Source organism: Lycorma delicatula, chromosome 3, assembly GCF_047948215.1.
Source record: "Lycorma delicatula isolate Av1 chromosome 3, ASM4794821v1, whole genome shotgun sequence".
Lineage (NCBI taxonomy): Eukaryota > Metazoa > Arthropoda > Insecta > Hemiptera > Fulgoridae > Lycorma > Lycorma delicatula.
Genome location: NC_134457.1, coordinates 108,488,637 through 108,505,457, shown reverse-complemented (window position 1 = coordinate 108,505,457; position 16,821 = coordinate 108,488,637). Strand labels below are relative to the sequence as shown.

The 16,821-nt window shown below is 28.7% G+C and overlaps 1 protein-coding gene across 2 annotated transcripts in view; it reads right to left on the bottom strand.

The window, feature by feature from the left end:
- The window catches only part of LOC142320960 (zwei Ig domain protein zig-8-like), a 970,121-nt gene that overhangs the window by 318,467 nt on the left and 634,833 nt on the right, over positions 1-16,821 (bottom strand). The window contains exons 1-2 of one of the 2 annotated variants that reach the window (XM_075358948.1): positions 887-1,297; positions 631-684 (exon numbers count right to left, since the gene is read on the bottom strand). The gene's annotated coding sequence lies outside the window, so the exon portion shown is untranslated. Of the gene's footprint in view, positions 1-630; positions 685-886; positions 1,298-16,821 lie in introns of those variants that run through there. The other variant, XM_075358949.1, reaches the window with a different exon arrangement.

Below are 16,821 nucleotides of genomic sequence, written 5' to 3'. Positions count from 1 at the left end.
TGAAATCAAAGCTTTTTCATTTACTCACATCATTAAAAAAAAAAAAACACATCCAGCAACTACGTAATGTTTTCTCAAGAGAAAAACTGAAATAAAATGACACAATATTAAAATAATAAAAAGTTTAAGACCTGTAAAAATAAATCGGTGAAGATAAAATCATTGAAAAACCAAGATGAGAAATTATTTTATTTTTAGATAAGAAATATAATTTATAATTGGTATAGGTTATCATTTTTCACATACAATTAAGGAAAGATTGGTAATTTATAAGACGTAAAATATAACAAGAAAATTCATAAATCTGATTAGATTTTATTTTATTGTTATGAAAAAACAGCTATAGTCATTAGCCCAGTGGAAATTGGTAGCCTATGAAAAGATGGCTTACCGGGATACGAACCTGGATCCTCCACACGAATATCGAAAAGTTACCTACAGGGCCACGGAGATTGGCTGATTACATTTAATTTTAATATAAATTTTTGATTTTATACAGGCTTAGTTTAAACAGATTTACATTAATCAAAATTATAAAATAAGAGTTTTACAATATACAATCTAGAAGTAGATATTATTAATAATCTTTGTAGTGCTACATTATATCATATATATAAGATATCTACTTACCAATGTGACAATTATCAAAAGAAAGCGCAATTTTCGAAAGATTCCCGTGTTATCCTAAAAAAAAAAACAAATAGAAAGTTATAGCATTTACAATTACTTAGTTGATTGTACAAATGACTGTCAGTTAAGATACTATTCAGAGTTAATAATTTTTTACCTAAGATCAGGCATAATAATACACCTGGTAAAAATTATACATGTATTATGTTATTTAAAGCCGATCAAAATCATTTAAATAGATAACATGTAATATTACCTAATAGCAGCTGATAATGATGTCATCACATTTTTCTGATCGTTTAGGGACCAAAAATTTTGGATGCTCAACCGATCTAAAAACATTAAATGAAAATAAAAGTTAAGCGAAAAAGGAAAATTATGGATAACATAATTTAATATTTGTAGGCTATGTTGGAACCATAAAATTCTATTACTCTTGCTCGCATAAAATGTAATAAAATAAATCTGTCATTAAATTCATAACGTTATGCATAAGTTAACATTCAAAAATAGATTACGAATGGTTTTCCACCGAACCGACTAAAATTAACCGTTATTTTGTTTTACATACTCGTTTCAACATAGTCAACTAATTCAACGCTAGAAGTACACATGCACACAAACTATATACGAACACATTTAAAAGCATTGCATGTACTATACGGCATAAAGTAACGTCAAATACTGACGGATTGTGAAGATAAAGGTTTAAAAAAGAGGGGAAATGAATGAGAGAAATAGAGATATAAATATTAAAAGAGGAAAGGGAAAAGAGAAGTGAGCATGTGAGGGGTATACAGATGACGGTGTGAAGTGGTGAAGAGTGGAATGTGTCAGTTTTGCGTTCCCTTCAGCGCACGTTGAGCTTTTGCAGCTTTTTGCCCATTCCAACTGTCTTCATCCTCCTCTTTATACATCACACTACAATTTCACCACCCACTAAACAGTCAACCTTACTCTACCGACACTCTGTATCTGTAGAATTACGAGTAATTGAAATAAGTTCTCATTTAACATTCGACCCTGTTCTGTTCTCTTACATGAATACTGTACCCTTTCATCTCTCTATTTCAGTAATTTTCCTACTTCATGCAACCCGCTTCCATCATTTAACATAGTACTCACGCGCACACACACACACACACACACACACACACACACACACACACACACACACACACACACACACACACACACGTACATACAACATAGTAAAAAACGATTCTTTGAATTTAGTTTAAATTGAAACATTATTTTTTTTTAATATTAACGTGCAAGAAACGTTAGTCATATATGTTTTATTTTAGGATATTAAAAAAATGGAGTTAATGATAAAAGATTAAACTTCATACAAAAAACAAGTTTCTATGTAAAGTTATAGTCCTTATCAGCCTTCAATTTCTTTCCTATGTGTATTATGAAAATAAAATGAAATAACTCCGTTTATAATAAATTAAATATATTTTAAGTAACAAACAAGTAGATACTTTAACAAATAGACGATTATTATTATTGTTATTATCCACAATTACTATTAAGAGGTTTCCATTTGCGCTCAAGATAATTGCTGGTTAGCAATCTGAGGTGGATATCCAACGACTAAGCAGCATTGTTTCTAAATCCAATTAAACAATACTGAATTTCGTATACTTAACAACTTCCGTAACAGCGATTCTGTGTACAATGTAAAGATTATACCGATGTAACCCTACACGAGAAGTTTGAAATCCTTACATAAAATATAAATAAGAATTCTTATTTGCATAAATCCGGTAACGCCTTTTTCTATCTGTCTTTTTGTAAATTTTTATAGAAAACTACTTATTTCAAAAACGGATTGAGATACTTATATAAGATTGGAAATAATTTGTTTAAACAGACATTTAAAAAAAAAAAGAAAAATGGGGAAATATTCGATTTCAAATTTCCAAATTCCGGTCATGTTATTTTATAAATCATTAATAACTCGGTATTTTATCTTCTTTTTAATTTTTTATAATTAATTAAATTGTTAAAATGTAATAATAGTAATGCACATTTGGTGAAAGTACGATTTTAAATAGCCAAATTTTGGTGAGGTCATTAAACTGACTACCCGAACTGTAAAAAATTCAGTTTATAAAAATACCTATTACTTCCACAAAAAATATAATTGTTATTAAATGATAATACAAGTAAGTAATGATATTTTTTTTGCTGTAATTTAAATCTATAAATTTTAACCCGTGAATTTACTTCTATGTAATAATCTGTTCATAAATATTTAATTACAGTTTTAAAATAGCAGGTAAATATTACACAACAAGCAATCAGTAAATTTATGTTAAATTACCAAACATGGAGGACAAGTTATTTTGATTTATGATAGAGCTGTCATAAATCATGAATGATGTGGCTATTACCATGAATTATAGTGTTATTGAGCGACAAAGCTCTACCAGGAGTCGTATTCAAATAAATAACGACCAGATCATAAAACCCCTTTTTTAATTTTTATTCTATTCGGAAAAACGGAATCTTTTAAAAACATTCAATTATTATCGAGAAAGGCAGAAAGAAGTTCGAAGTGGAGTAGAATTTCTCGCAATGTTTGCATATAATACTCTACCGTACGTGGTTGAATTAAAACATAATCAACCCTACATTAAAGTACTCCATTCTAAAGCAACATATGCAAAGTTAAAAAAAAGAAAAATCTCACAAAAAAAAAAACAACAATATTTTGGATTATTTGTACAAAGAAAATAATTTCATATTGTAAATCTGAGTCGAGGATTGAATAATGTTTCTAATCTTATGAAAAAATTAAATACTTAATAATAAAGTTGATATGGTGAGATAATAAAAAACTATAAAAATTAAATTAAATTCTATTAGGGAGAAATATATGGCTACTAACAGTCTGATAAGGCTTGAAACTAGTACACGCTGTGAAAGCGCTACATTTAAAATGAAAATAATGAAAAGAGAATTAAATTAATAAATTGGAAAAGTAAACATCAGTTCAATACTGTCAAATTAAAATTCTGATTTTATTTTGACAAATTTTTCATCAACAAATATTACATAAAGTTTCCTTTTTTCCTGTTTCATAATGTATGTATAGTAAGTATGTGTATGTATTACTACCTTGTGATGGATAAGAAATGGGTTCAACTTTAATCATTATGATTGCAGAACAATGAAAAGGTTATACGTATTTTAATTATGGTGTTAACAATTTTTTATTGGTGCTTTTTTAGAACTATAGTATTGTCTATATACAACATATTGACCCAGTTACTTTTCTATTTTTTAAAAACAACTACGTACTTGTATCAATGTTGCGCAAGTATTAGGATCAGTATATGTGATTTATTTATTTTAGTTTTTAATCAGAACAGTTTCCACATAAATATATACGTGTAAGTATAAAAAGTTATTGAGAAAACGTTCAGATTTAAAATTATCTGGTGATGTTGTACTATTCAGTGAAAGTAAAATACAATAAGTTTAAAGATATAGCGTATGTATGAATTTTCACTGGAAAAAAATTAAATATAATAAGAAATTTGTTCTAAAATGCTTCTCCTTTCATAAATGAAAGATACTGAAATGTAACAAAGAAGAAAAGCCGTAAGTTAATAACATAAATGAACATTACATAACAAAATCACAGAATTTTATTTTCTAAGAAATAAAGTTTTAAAAATCTGATATGGACACCACATGTCTTCCTTGTACACTTATTAAATATCATATACACATTTCTTTAAAATGAAAAATATATAAAATTTTATTTCATTAATAACTTCAGATATTTTTACTTTTTTTTATTGTTATTATTAAATTAAATAAATAAAAATCTTTTTATAATCAAAGGTTAATAATTAATTATTGATTAATCAATATATTCACATTCAAAAAAAAAATTACAAAAGGAAGAAGATGAAGTCTGGTTCGAACCGATGTGCCTTCACACAAGATTCAAATATTTCATTAATTAAAATTTTATTTGGTTATAACTCTGAAACCAAAGACCACTTATGATATATCGTTGAAAAGCTCTCAAACAAGGGCTTATTACTGTAGTTAAAAAAAAGGCCAAAATGCAAATGTTTTTAAAATTTGAGCTATTTTGAACACTTTTGGTTCAGTCGATTGCAATCAAAAGAGAAGGTACACAACTAGATGTTACAAGAGTCCTAAATTTAAAATTTCAATATTCTACAGCTAATCGTTTTTGATTTGTGCAAGGTACACACGTATGAAGGTACAGACGTCACGCCGAAACTAGTCAAAATGGATTCAGGGATGGTCAAAATGGATATTTCCATTAAAATCTGAAAACCGATATTTTTCGCGATCACAATACTTTCTTTACTTCCTACAACGAAATAAAAATTTATTTACGAACTAAATATTTTCATTACTACTAATTTTAAAATTTAATAATTATTACATTTATTTATTTTTTATTTATTAGATATTTATATAATTTATTTTTTACTTTTCAGTGCAATTTTATATTTGTTATATATTATATTTTTTTGTTTAAAATTCTAAATTTGATTTAATTCTTATTTTTTACTTTTTAGAGGGTTTTTCTAATTTGTTTCCTTTTTTTTATTAATGTGAATATTAATATTAGTTAAATAAAAGCGTTTTTATAAAATAATTTTTTATATGTAATCAAATATATTTTTGTAATTTATTTTTGTATTTTTATTTTTATTTTTTACTTTTTAGTCTTAATGAACAATAAACTTTTTACATTCAAAAAAAATATTCTTAATAATATTTATATCTGAATATTATTGTTTGTTCAAGTTTGTTTGTTTATTAAGACTAAAAAGTAAAAAAAAATATTTTTACACATCTAAATTACATACGTGTACAAATTTCAATCATTTTCAGACGATAGTTCATGAGAAATGAAAATTTTCATCTTGAGCATGAATTTAGCGTAGGGGCATCGCGGGGGGCGTGGAGGTGGGTCATATCAAATTCCGACACCGTAGTGCTATGTTGTCATCGAAGTTACATACGTGTACCAAATTTCATTGATTTTCATACCATAGATCAAAAGATATAGCATTTGCAAGATTTGATTATAACTAAGGCAAGTTAAATAAAAGCTTATAAAAAATAACTCGTATCATTATTTCCAATTAAGAATTAGAATTTATTTTTTAATATCTTTATGAGGTGTAGGATTGTACGTTAGGAAAACATGGTCAGAAGAAAACAAAAAATCGACGACTTTTAAATGTACTGTCATCTAAGGTTCAAAATAAAGTCTTAATGAGTGGGAAAAGATTTCTATGGAAAACTTTTACCAGAAAAGAATACTAAGTTGATATATGCGATTATATGTAGAGGAATCAGAGACCAGTTAGTTCAATGGTGAAGGAATGTAAAAGATAAAAGTAGTAGGGAGAGATAGCGGTGAGAATTAAAATATATAATTAAAAATGTTAGATACAATAAATAAATTTGAAATAACGAGTTTGAGGCTGGAAGTGTTTAAATCAGGCAATTGACTGATGACATAGTAAAAAATGTGGAAGTAAAATATACCATGTTTTATCATAATATTTCTAGGAGGAAGGACTTCCAAGAATTTAGAAGGGAGAGGTAGAACCAAAATTTCGAAATGTGTAAACATAAAAAAATATAAAAGCTGAAAGTTTGTAAAAATAGATTCATAAGTATTTGTGTGGTATGTGAACAGAGTCAAAATTAGAGAGGTTAGAAAATATGTTTTAATTTGTATCAAATAGAATTACAAATATATATATATGTATAAATGTAGCGTTCTGAACAACGTACTTGAAAAAATTTACTTTTGGTTGTAGATTAATACGTATTATTAGTACAACTCCCACCAAATAAATATGTTGTATAAATTCCCCCCCCCCCTTTTTTGCTATAATGTTTTATTTACAATTGTTTCCTCCTACGTGGAACCGTAAGCAAATTATTTAATAAGCTATTACGTAAAGGAGGAACATGATACTCCTCAAAGAATACAAATAACTGTTAATATGCATTACGTATGTGAAAATTTCAATAAACATTTAAAAAGTATGTAAATAAATTACAAAAAATAATAGTAAAATACAATAAATAACTAGAAAATACAATAAGACAATGAAACAATAGATAAACAAAATAATAACTGCAAAAATACCATAAAACAATAGATAAATGAGATAATAATTCAATGAAATACAATAATTTTATCATTAAACCCATTATCATCTTATTTTGATATTATCCTAGTTGACAGACTTATCATCTTAGTCATCTGGTTGTATCGCCTATGTCCAACATATGGAACCTTTTCAGTTGATCAACAGCACCGCTATTGTCTAATAAATTTACAGCAAAATGGTTCTCAGTTTACTTAGCTTACACATATATTTCGAGTTGGCGTTAAATCTCATCACGAAAGTACGGGATGCACAGATACTCTTGTCTCTCAATCCTCACGAAACACGGCGGTTCCGTTTTGTTCCAGAGTATTTTGTTCTGGAATCGCTAGATGGCCTCGACGTTGCTGTTACATGTTGTACCCCATAGCTGAATTCCATAGGTCCAAATCAGATTTCTAATGATAACACTAATAATTCTTTGCGTTACTTCGATAGTTGAATGACCACTTCTGAAGCCAAACTGATCGTTGGGTGTAACACTTTTGCTTTCTAAAATAGGCCATAATCTTCGAAGGAAGAGCCTCTTAAAGATCTTAAAAAGAGTCGGAAATAAGCTTATACGTCTGTAAGAAGGTCCTGCATAGGTTTACCTAGTTTCAAGACCATTTTTATATGTAATATTTTCCATTCTGACCGAAAATATATTGTTCGAAGGATTTTATTAAAAAGGTAAATTATGAAAAGTGTAGCTTTAGACGGCAACATAAATAATATCTTGAAAGTAATTAGTCAAGTCTGGGAGAGTTTTTTAAATTTTCTTTTCTCCTGAATTCCAATTATATCTCTTCAGATGATACGATCTTATAGGGAGACACAAAGGGATCGGGCTATTGAAGAAATCAATAACTTCTTCCTCATCAGCAAACAAGCAACAGCCGCTGTCGCTACAAACAGGAAAAATATTTTCAAGTAACTCCTGAACCATTTATTTTTGATTGACTAACTGTCTGCAGTCCTGTTCAGAGCTGTCCTATCTTCAGGTCTCCTGTACATTGCCATCTCAATTCTTCTCTTAGTGAGAAGAATCAGGGATATAGGGAGATTACCTCCCTAAGGTAATCTTTGCCTTCTCGCCCCTATGTCTCTTCCCGAGTGTCGAGCGCCTTGCCGCCAGCTGTATGATTAAGGTCAAAGATTGTGTCACATCATCGATTTCAATGGTTTATCCATATGTAACTCATCTTTATCCATCATCGATAGGACTCCCATTCGATCCTATTATTATCAAGGATGCGGGAATTTTTCTTCTTTATAACCATTATGCTAATAGGAGAACAAATGAGTAGTCGGATATGGAATCATAGTCATTCCTCATGTCAATGTAAAAGCAGGAAACACTGAAGCGGATAAAAAAAGTCTAACAATTCAGAACTTCTGTTAGATTTGATGGCCAGTAAGTTGCACGTAATCCAGAGATAACGTTGAGCTGCATCCTCTCGATAAACTCCTTTAAGGCCCTTCCACGAGCAGTTATATGAGTCGAGATCAAACTATATACGTTTTCTATTCCAGGTTCCACCTGCAATAAACCGGCAACTCAGTGTGTTAAAGTACTCACAGATTGTGTTATCTATAACTGCATGTTAAGAGATATTGTAGATTGCTTACAGCCTTAGAGACCAAAGCCAGTCCAATATCTCAACTGAAGTTGCTTGAATGTGGATGGTGCTAAACGGTGGGAGCTGATTATGCCTTCATCTATTTTTATCAACAAAATTGTTGATAAACAATCGTATATTAATAGGGCGCATGGGATAATTGCAGTATCCCATGCGCCCTACCATTTGGATGGTTAGTCGTGTACCTTGAATAACCTCAAATATTCAAATAGTTGCGATCAGTAAAGTGAATTTCGGAGACAAGGATAACATATAATAGATCGGTAAAAATCAAGGTCTACAGTTTTTCTCTTCGGTACATAATACTATTGATGTTCATGACGCTATTTTCAAATACTTCCTTATTAAAAGATCTTAGACATCACTTTCATGAACAGATCAATTTATTAGTTATAATGCTAGACGTCAGCTTCTGAAATTTATCTTCTGTAATAGAATCACCGTGGTTGTTATGCATCACTACCTCTGCAAACGACTGGAGGTGAATATAAGAATAAATATTCACATGATTATCGGAATGGTCATTCAAATGTCTAGGTTTGCTCTGACCTAGAGAGGGGAGATTAGTATGACCTCAGTCAAAGCATCTGTCCTGCGTACCTTGAGATCCTCTAGAAGGACTAATTTTCGGTAAGTAATTTATTCGTTCTTGATATGAAAAATAAATCAAAATAATTATTATTTAGTTGTCTCATGCTGCTGTTGAGATATTTTACCGTATCATAATTTCTGATGATAAAATCGAGATAGTTAAATGGCCCAATTTCATCAAACCACATCACTCTTTTACAAGTGAAGGTATAATAATATAAAGCCTGCTATAAGGTAAAGGACTGCTATAATATTAGGCATCTAATCTTGTATAAGATTAAACATCTAATACGCCAGGAATAAAATTTGTTTGACTTTATTTTAATTAACGTAAAGCAATTATTCAGTATATATATAAATATATATAGTCAAAATATATATATAGACTAAATTCAGGAAGAGATTGAGAGTGTTTAGTGATAGTAACTTAATATCGTTAGCAGTTTAAAAGGACAAGTTTACAGACAACATCGTTAAACGTACGTTACAACAGCAACTGCAATCAGCAGTTAGAAACGATTTAAACGCAGTCTCAGTTACTTGAGATGCCTTCCTGGTTAGGAAAAGTTAAACTTCTTGTAAGCCGATAAAAGTACAGTTCAACTCAAAATCTTTTTAAGTACTTAATAAGTTACAGACCTAAATAATGAATTTATTAGTTTCAAGATTTAATGTTTTACAGACGTATATTAATAATATGTAAATTAAAGCCTAAATTTAAATTTATAGACTAATTTTTTACCTTACTTTCCTACATCTGAACCCGGAAAATTAAAAACCGATTTACGTTCGAATGGGTAGTAGTGTTTTCAAAAATTATCATGAAGTGAGAAAATTAGCGAAATTAATTTTTTTTACAGGTAAACAAATCTAAAAATATAATCTTATTACAATATAGATTTATTTATTAATCTTTGTCAAGTAATAAACGAATATTATGTTAGATCTAACATCAACTATTTTTTTAAATTTCACTAGTTTATACTGGGGCTTATCTCCAGTAACATGAATAAGGAAAATTAAAGGCACCGATGAAAAATAAATTGGGTGTTGAATCCAAAATACTTGAAATATGTATAAAATTAAATATACGATAGCAAGCACAACATTAAATTAATAATATGATCTCTTTAAACTATTTTCCAAAATATTTTTTAGCTCTCCTTACTATTATTGATAAACTGCTATTTTCTAATTTTCATAAAATTGCAGAATTTTGCAATATAAAAAAATCAGATATGAAAACCCGATTACTTTTAATTTACATTCTTAGTAAAAGTATTTAAAAAAAAAACTCTTAACTCTTCATGGTTATGGACTAACAAACTAACATTGTTTTTCTTAAAATATTGGAATTCTATTTAAAATTAATTAAAATTATAGAATTCTTTCATATGGCAAATATAATTGTAAATTATACTATAAAGTTGACTGTCAAATCTTGTAATATTTCTATATCAACTAATATTAGATATTAAATATATTCAGTGTTTGTATATTGTGTAAAGGGTTTACTTCAAAAACATGTTTGGGTACAGCATAGCAAAACATTGATATATGGCCGCCACTAAGTTGTGACAGTATAAATCAAAATTAATAAGCAAGGTGGAACTTTATGACAACATAAAAAGTACTGATCAAAATGCTAGATTTTTAGTTTTATAGATGATCTTAACTTTGTATCATTCACTACACGTAAAAAAAAATCGTAAATAATGTGTTTATATGACGAAAAGAAAGCTACCTAATTTGTGATAATGAATAATTAATTCTCTGTCCAAAAAGAGATTGGGGTTTCATTAATTAAATAATATTTCAAAATTAACTTACTTTTTCTAATTGGCACGTACAGATAGCTTAAACAAAAATAGATTCTACGATAAGAAAGTTCAGTGATAAATTAAGGGGCAGACAGATTAAAAAACGGGTCAAAATCTTCTTACGCTACACGGTCGTGCATGCATGCATGCATACATGCGTCATGATATTAACGGTGGTAGATCGGTGGAAGCTGTTTTGTTTTTGAATCCCCAATCCTGCTTGCGTGTTTGAAGCCTACTCAAACATGAAAATGTGGAAATGAATTAGGGTTCTTAACGACAAAAACATTTTCAGATATTTAACTAATATATTCAGTGTTTGTATATTGTGTAAAGTTTGTACTTCAAAAACATGTTTGGGTACATTAAGGCAAAAGTTTGATATATGGACACTAGGTTGTGTCAGTTCAAATACAAAAACAGTGTGTGTCAGGAAATTGAAAACGATTTTTACACTTTATTTATAAAAATTCATAAAAATGTTTTACTCTTTCATATTAATATTCAAACCATACTTCTTACGTTTTCATTACTTTACAAAGTATTTTAGGTTTTGTTTTACTCTAGGGTGTTTAATACCAATTAAATTTGCTTTAAATTACCTTAGATTTCAATTTTAACTTTCTTCATACATAAATTATTTATCTTTAAAGTACTAACTAACTTCTACAAGTGATTTTTTGAATAATATTTTTTATTCTTATCTTTACATGCGTACAATAAGCTTTAAAATAATCTGATTTTTCATTCTGGGAAACTCATTGTAAGCCAGTTTTTTTTTCAAATCAACATTCAAAGTGTATTATTTAGGAAATTGATTCGTATTTCTTGTTTCATGAAAATCAATGGAACCGTTCTAGGTTTGAGGAAAATCAAGATATGTACTTACATTATTGAGTTGCAGATCAGCTATTATTTCAGATATTTAGGTAATATCACAAATTCAGTTAAAGGGTTAATTATTTATAATTGGATTTAATTAGTTGTTTTACATTTATATTTTATGTTTTCTGTAAGGGGAAATGTTTTAATAATTCAGTCGAATACTCTCTCACACTACGCGTTTTAAGAATGATCGACGGCATTCATTTAGGGAGTCTACTTGTTTAATTTTTCAGAGAAAAGAATTTTTTTGCAACATTAAAAAAAATTATATTCAAAAAAATATTTGATCAATAATGCTCGTTCTTCACTCAATTTTTAATCTCTCGAGTAATTTTTGTGGCTGTTATGCGGGAGCACACTGGTTTTAAGATTCAAATGCGGCTATGTTTGATACCTTGGTTTCTCCGCGAGCCTTGCTTTTTTCACGATTCACTCTTTAACGCATCCTTCATGAGCTCTTTTCCAATTTTAGCTATTTAGATATTATGGTCTTTACCAACACCCTAAGGTGTTGGTAAATCCAATTCACTCTTTGAGTAATCTGGTAGAATTTAGGCACAAGTGTTTTCCTTTCCCGGGGGCTGACTTTTTGCCTAATGAATGAAATACCTGTAAGTTAAAAGTTAACCTTTCGTAAAATGCGAAATGTAAATACCAGTATAATTCTGATGTTATGATTCAATATTACCTCCCGGTTGTAATCAGCCTACATCCGTACAAGATTATCTACTGTATTATAATTGAACTAAACTCTGGTTTAGATAACAAATCTTTACATTAATTTAAAAAAGTGTGCTATGTTACGTGATTATTTTAGATTTGAATTTTTAATGCGATCAATAAAACTGGAGGATTAGATGTTTTGTTTCTGTTGTAAACGATTTGTTATTACATTCTAAATACTGAATTGAATTAATTTTATAAATTTCTCTGTCACTACATGGATATGAATGTTAATCGCAGGATCTGTGTATGATTTTTAGCGAGGGTGTTTTTCACGGGCGTTATCATTGGCTGTAGATGAATGCGGGACCGCAACCATGTTACAATATGTTATCGATATAAAGGTTATACGTAGGAGTAAGGGTGCTATTATACCCTACGATCCGTAGTGGGGAATCAATCCGATAAACCTGCAGCATTTACACTGTATTTGTTGTTAAACAATAGTACATATCAAATCGTTTCAATTCATTTGGTGGATTATTTTATTTCATTTCATACATGAAAAATTAATTTACAGACGTTATGTAGCTAGTGATGTATAGATTTAAAACATAAAACTGTAAAAAATAATTAACTTTTTCACGAAACATCCCCTGCCATTTAAGTAAATGGATATATTTTTTCATGTGGGCATGAAAGCAGTGTTTGTATAGTGTTCTTATTCTGATCCAATTAAAAGTTTTTTCAGTAAAAATTTATTATTTTATCTTTGAATGTTTAAAATGTTTATATTTATTTTATATCTAAGCAGATTAATAGAATAATATTAACAAACTCAACAGCTCTTTTTTTTTCTTTTTTTATTATTATTTTATTTTTAATAAGCTAAATAAAATAATTAAAAAAATTGAAATTAGGTGTAAAATGAATAACAATTTAACAAACTTTTTAAACAATTTCTTCCTACCGATTTTTTTAGAAAGAAAATTTCCAATGCCTTTGTTATAGACCTAAATTTGATTGAAATTTCCCTTGGTAAATGTAAAGTGGTAAATTATTTTTTCTTTTTTTCTAATAATAATCAAGTCATTCTTCCGTTATTCTTTCATTAAATACATTTTTGCTACGTTTACTCATATCTTTAGGCAGTACATCATAGAGTGAATTTCATAAAATAAAATTATGTGCTTTTTATTTTTATAGAATTATTATTTATCTAGAAAGCTATTACATTTAAATATAATTACAATAATGCTCGTCCATCTTAAAATCTAAGTAAGGATATATTTGAACAGTGAAACTGTTTACTGGGATCATATTAACGACACAAGTTTCAATAAAAATACTTACCAGTATCATAAATTAACTTTTTTACGATATCACGATTCACTTGTAACATGCCAATAGCGTACAGTTACAGTAAAAATATTCCTGTAATTTTAAAACCATATCCATTAAAAATTCATCATCGAAAATGCTCATTAATGAACACATCAGTAAAGTCAGTAAGCTTAAGTGTTTGAAAAAGTACAGTAAATTAAAAGATTAATAAATTGGAAAATAAAAACTTACAGATTGGAAAAATGTTTATAAAAAATTTCTCATTTTGAAACCACATTTGAGTAAAGATGTATTTATGAAAAAAATGATGAATAATTAAACGTTCCTCTTTGTTTAAAAAAATTAAGGACGACCGACCGTATCCTAGATAAGGCAATTAATCATGCTAACCATTGTAAGATCCTTTATCTTACATAAAGACTTTAAACAAAAATTAATAATAATTGGGATTTCAGTTTTCGTTATCAAGTTTTTCAAAAAATGAGAGAAATGTAGGCCTACGATAATTAGTAATTTCTATATTCTATTGTAGGCCTTCTGGAAAAAAATCAGGAATCTCTTTAGCTTACTTTCTAATTTATTTTTATTTTAGTTCTGCCAATTTTAGAATAAGTCAAGAAACTAAAGACTTGTGTAGAACTCAAAAATGTACTATGAAGGAACATTAGATAATCTACACTAGGATCGAACCCCGGTAGACATATTTTTTGTAAGCTACAAAATTTCCATTACGTATTCCCATGCACAAGGTTCAAACTTATGTAGTATATTATTAAAAAAAAATGAAAATTTTCAGTATATCGTAATCTAACCCATAAGTCATCGAAGTGAATTATCAGAAATCGGCTACCTCAAAATAAAACACAATGACCATTACCAACACACCATTTTCACAATAGGGTTTAACAATTTCCTCGGTATGGATACTGCATCTATTCAACCCACCGGGTTGGTTTAGTGGTGAACTCATCACAAATCAGCTGATTTCGAAGTCAAGTATTCTGAGGTTCAAATCTTAGTAAAGACAGTTACTTTTATACGGATTGGAATACTAGATCGTAGATGCCGGTGTTCTTTGGTGGTTGGGTTTCAACTAACCACACATCTCAGGAATGGTCAACCTGAGAGACTACACTTCATTTACATTCATACATATTACCCTCATTCATCCTCTGAAGTAATACTTTACGGAGGTTAAACAGGAAAAATAAAAAGAGTATACATTATACATAATAAAAATAAGAAAAGAGATGATCGATGATAAGGAAAAGGATGGATCGTAATAAAAGAAAATTTGCTCACAGAGAAACCAAGATACCAGTCAAACGATCCTACATACAATTATAATTTCATACTCTTCCATATGGCGCCCGTATATTTCTCTTCCACTAAAACCATTCGAGAATTTAGGACACTGTTAACTATAACAGGAGTAGGACTTACTGATCAAAGTTTTTGAACGCCAATTTTTTTTTAATTCTCGACAAAAATATTTTCTCGCCAGTATTTTAATACCTAGGGAACACGTTCAGTTTTCCTGGAGAAACAGCCACTCTAAGTACTTGTCGGATTTGGGAATATCCGATTAAACGAAAAAAACTTTCCGCTATACCTCACTCAAAAAGTAAAAGATAAACTATTAAAATTGCGACTAAAATTAGTCGTTTCTTTAATTGATTTTGCGACAAGTTGCTTAAGTAACAGTTGATTTGCAACGTAATAACAGCTTTAGTTAATTATATTATTTATTATATCACTTAACCAGTAAATCTTTTGCTTAAGCAAATATTAATTGAACTTAATTATTTGAACAATAGTTATTTAGGTCCATACATCCTACATTTAAGAATAGTATTGTACATTGCTATAAGTTTCATATCGTTATAAGTTATTCATATCATGATAGTTGAAAATTCATTATATATAAGCTTCCTCTGTGACTGTAATAAGGGAAACAAATTCCCGTTCCCTCCCGCGTAAGAACTGAGAGGATTTGATAAACGCACTTAAGAGTTCCAAATATTAGATTTATTCTTGATTTATATATTTAATTGAAATAGAACCCGTATTAAGGAAAAAGAGGGAAATAAACATATAGAATAAAATTTTTCTGCTTACTTTTTGTTTCATGAGAAATTGAAAACGTCCAAAAGACAAACAAGAGGAAGAAAAATAAACAGAACTAGTAAAAGATAGCGTCGACTGAAGGAAAATATAAAAAAAAGAGAAGAAGCAATGTTGAAAGAAACAAATGAGTTGGTTTCAAAAGAAGATAAGCTGTAGAAGGAGAGGTAGTAACGCAGACAGAGGTGACAATAGTGTTTGCGGAGTACAAAAGATAGAAGAAGACAATATCAACGATTTATTTTAAAAGTTTTGTCATATATTTTTATTGGTAAAATATTCATTTAAAATTCTGCATTACTTTACTTAAAAAATTATAATAAACTATTTAAAAGAAATTTTCCGATGTATTTAGAGTTTAAAAATCGATGAGGGTAAAAATATTCCAAAAATACTTATATTAATAAACCAGGAAAAAAATTATAGTTAACGCAAGCATAAATTAAAAAAAAAAAAATGGGGTTATTCTACAAAAAAAATTCTCAAGATACAATAAGATAAAATTAATTTTTCTGCGCTCCGATTCATATTCCTATGGATTTACTCGAGTTATAAATTGTTACATTCAATATAATTTATAACTGCATTTAAATTAAATAATTTGAACAGTCATTAAAAATTAAAAAAATTATTCAAATGATGTACTTGCTATGAATGAATGCAACCCTACTTTAACATACTGCTTTAAGTTTACAAATATAGGAATATGCTACTTATTGGACGACCAGTTGACCTTGTGGTTAACACGGTGATTTCTTGATAAGCTATGTTTGTTTGGTATTTAGGTAGCTGGAAAAATGGAGTGTTATAAAATAATAGTATCAATGAAACAAGAACACTACTTAGCCATCTTAGAAGAATAATAAGTAAAGAGAAAAAAATTATTAAATACAAAAATTATTATCTAATTCCATTTTACTACTAATACTATCATGCTATAATTATCTT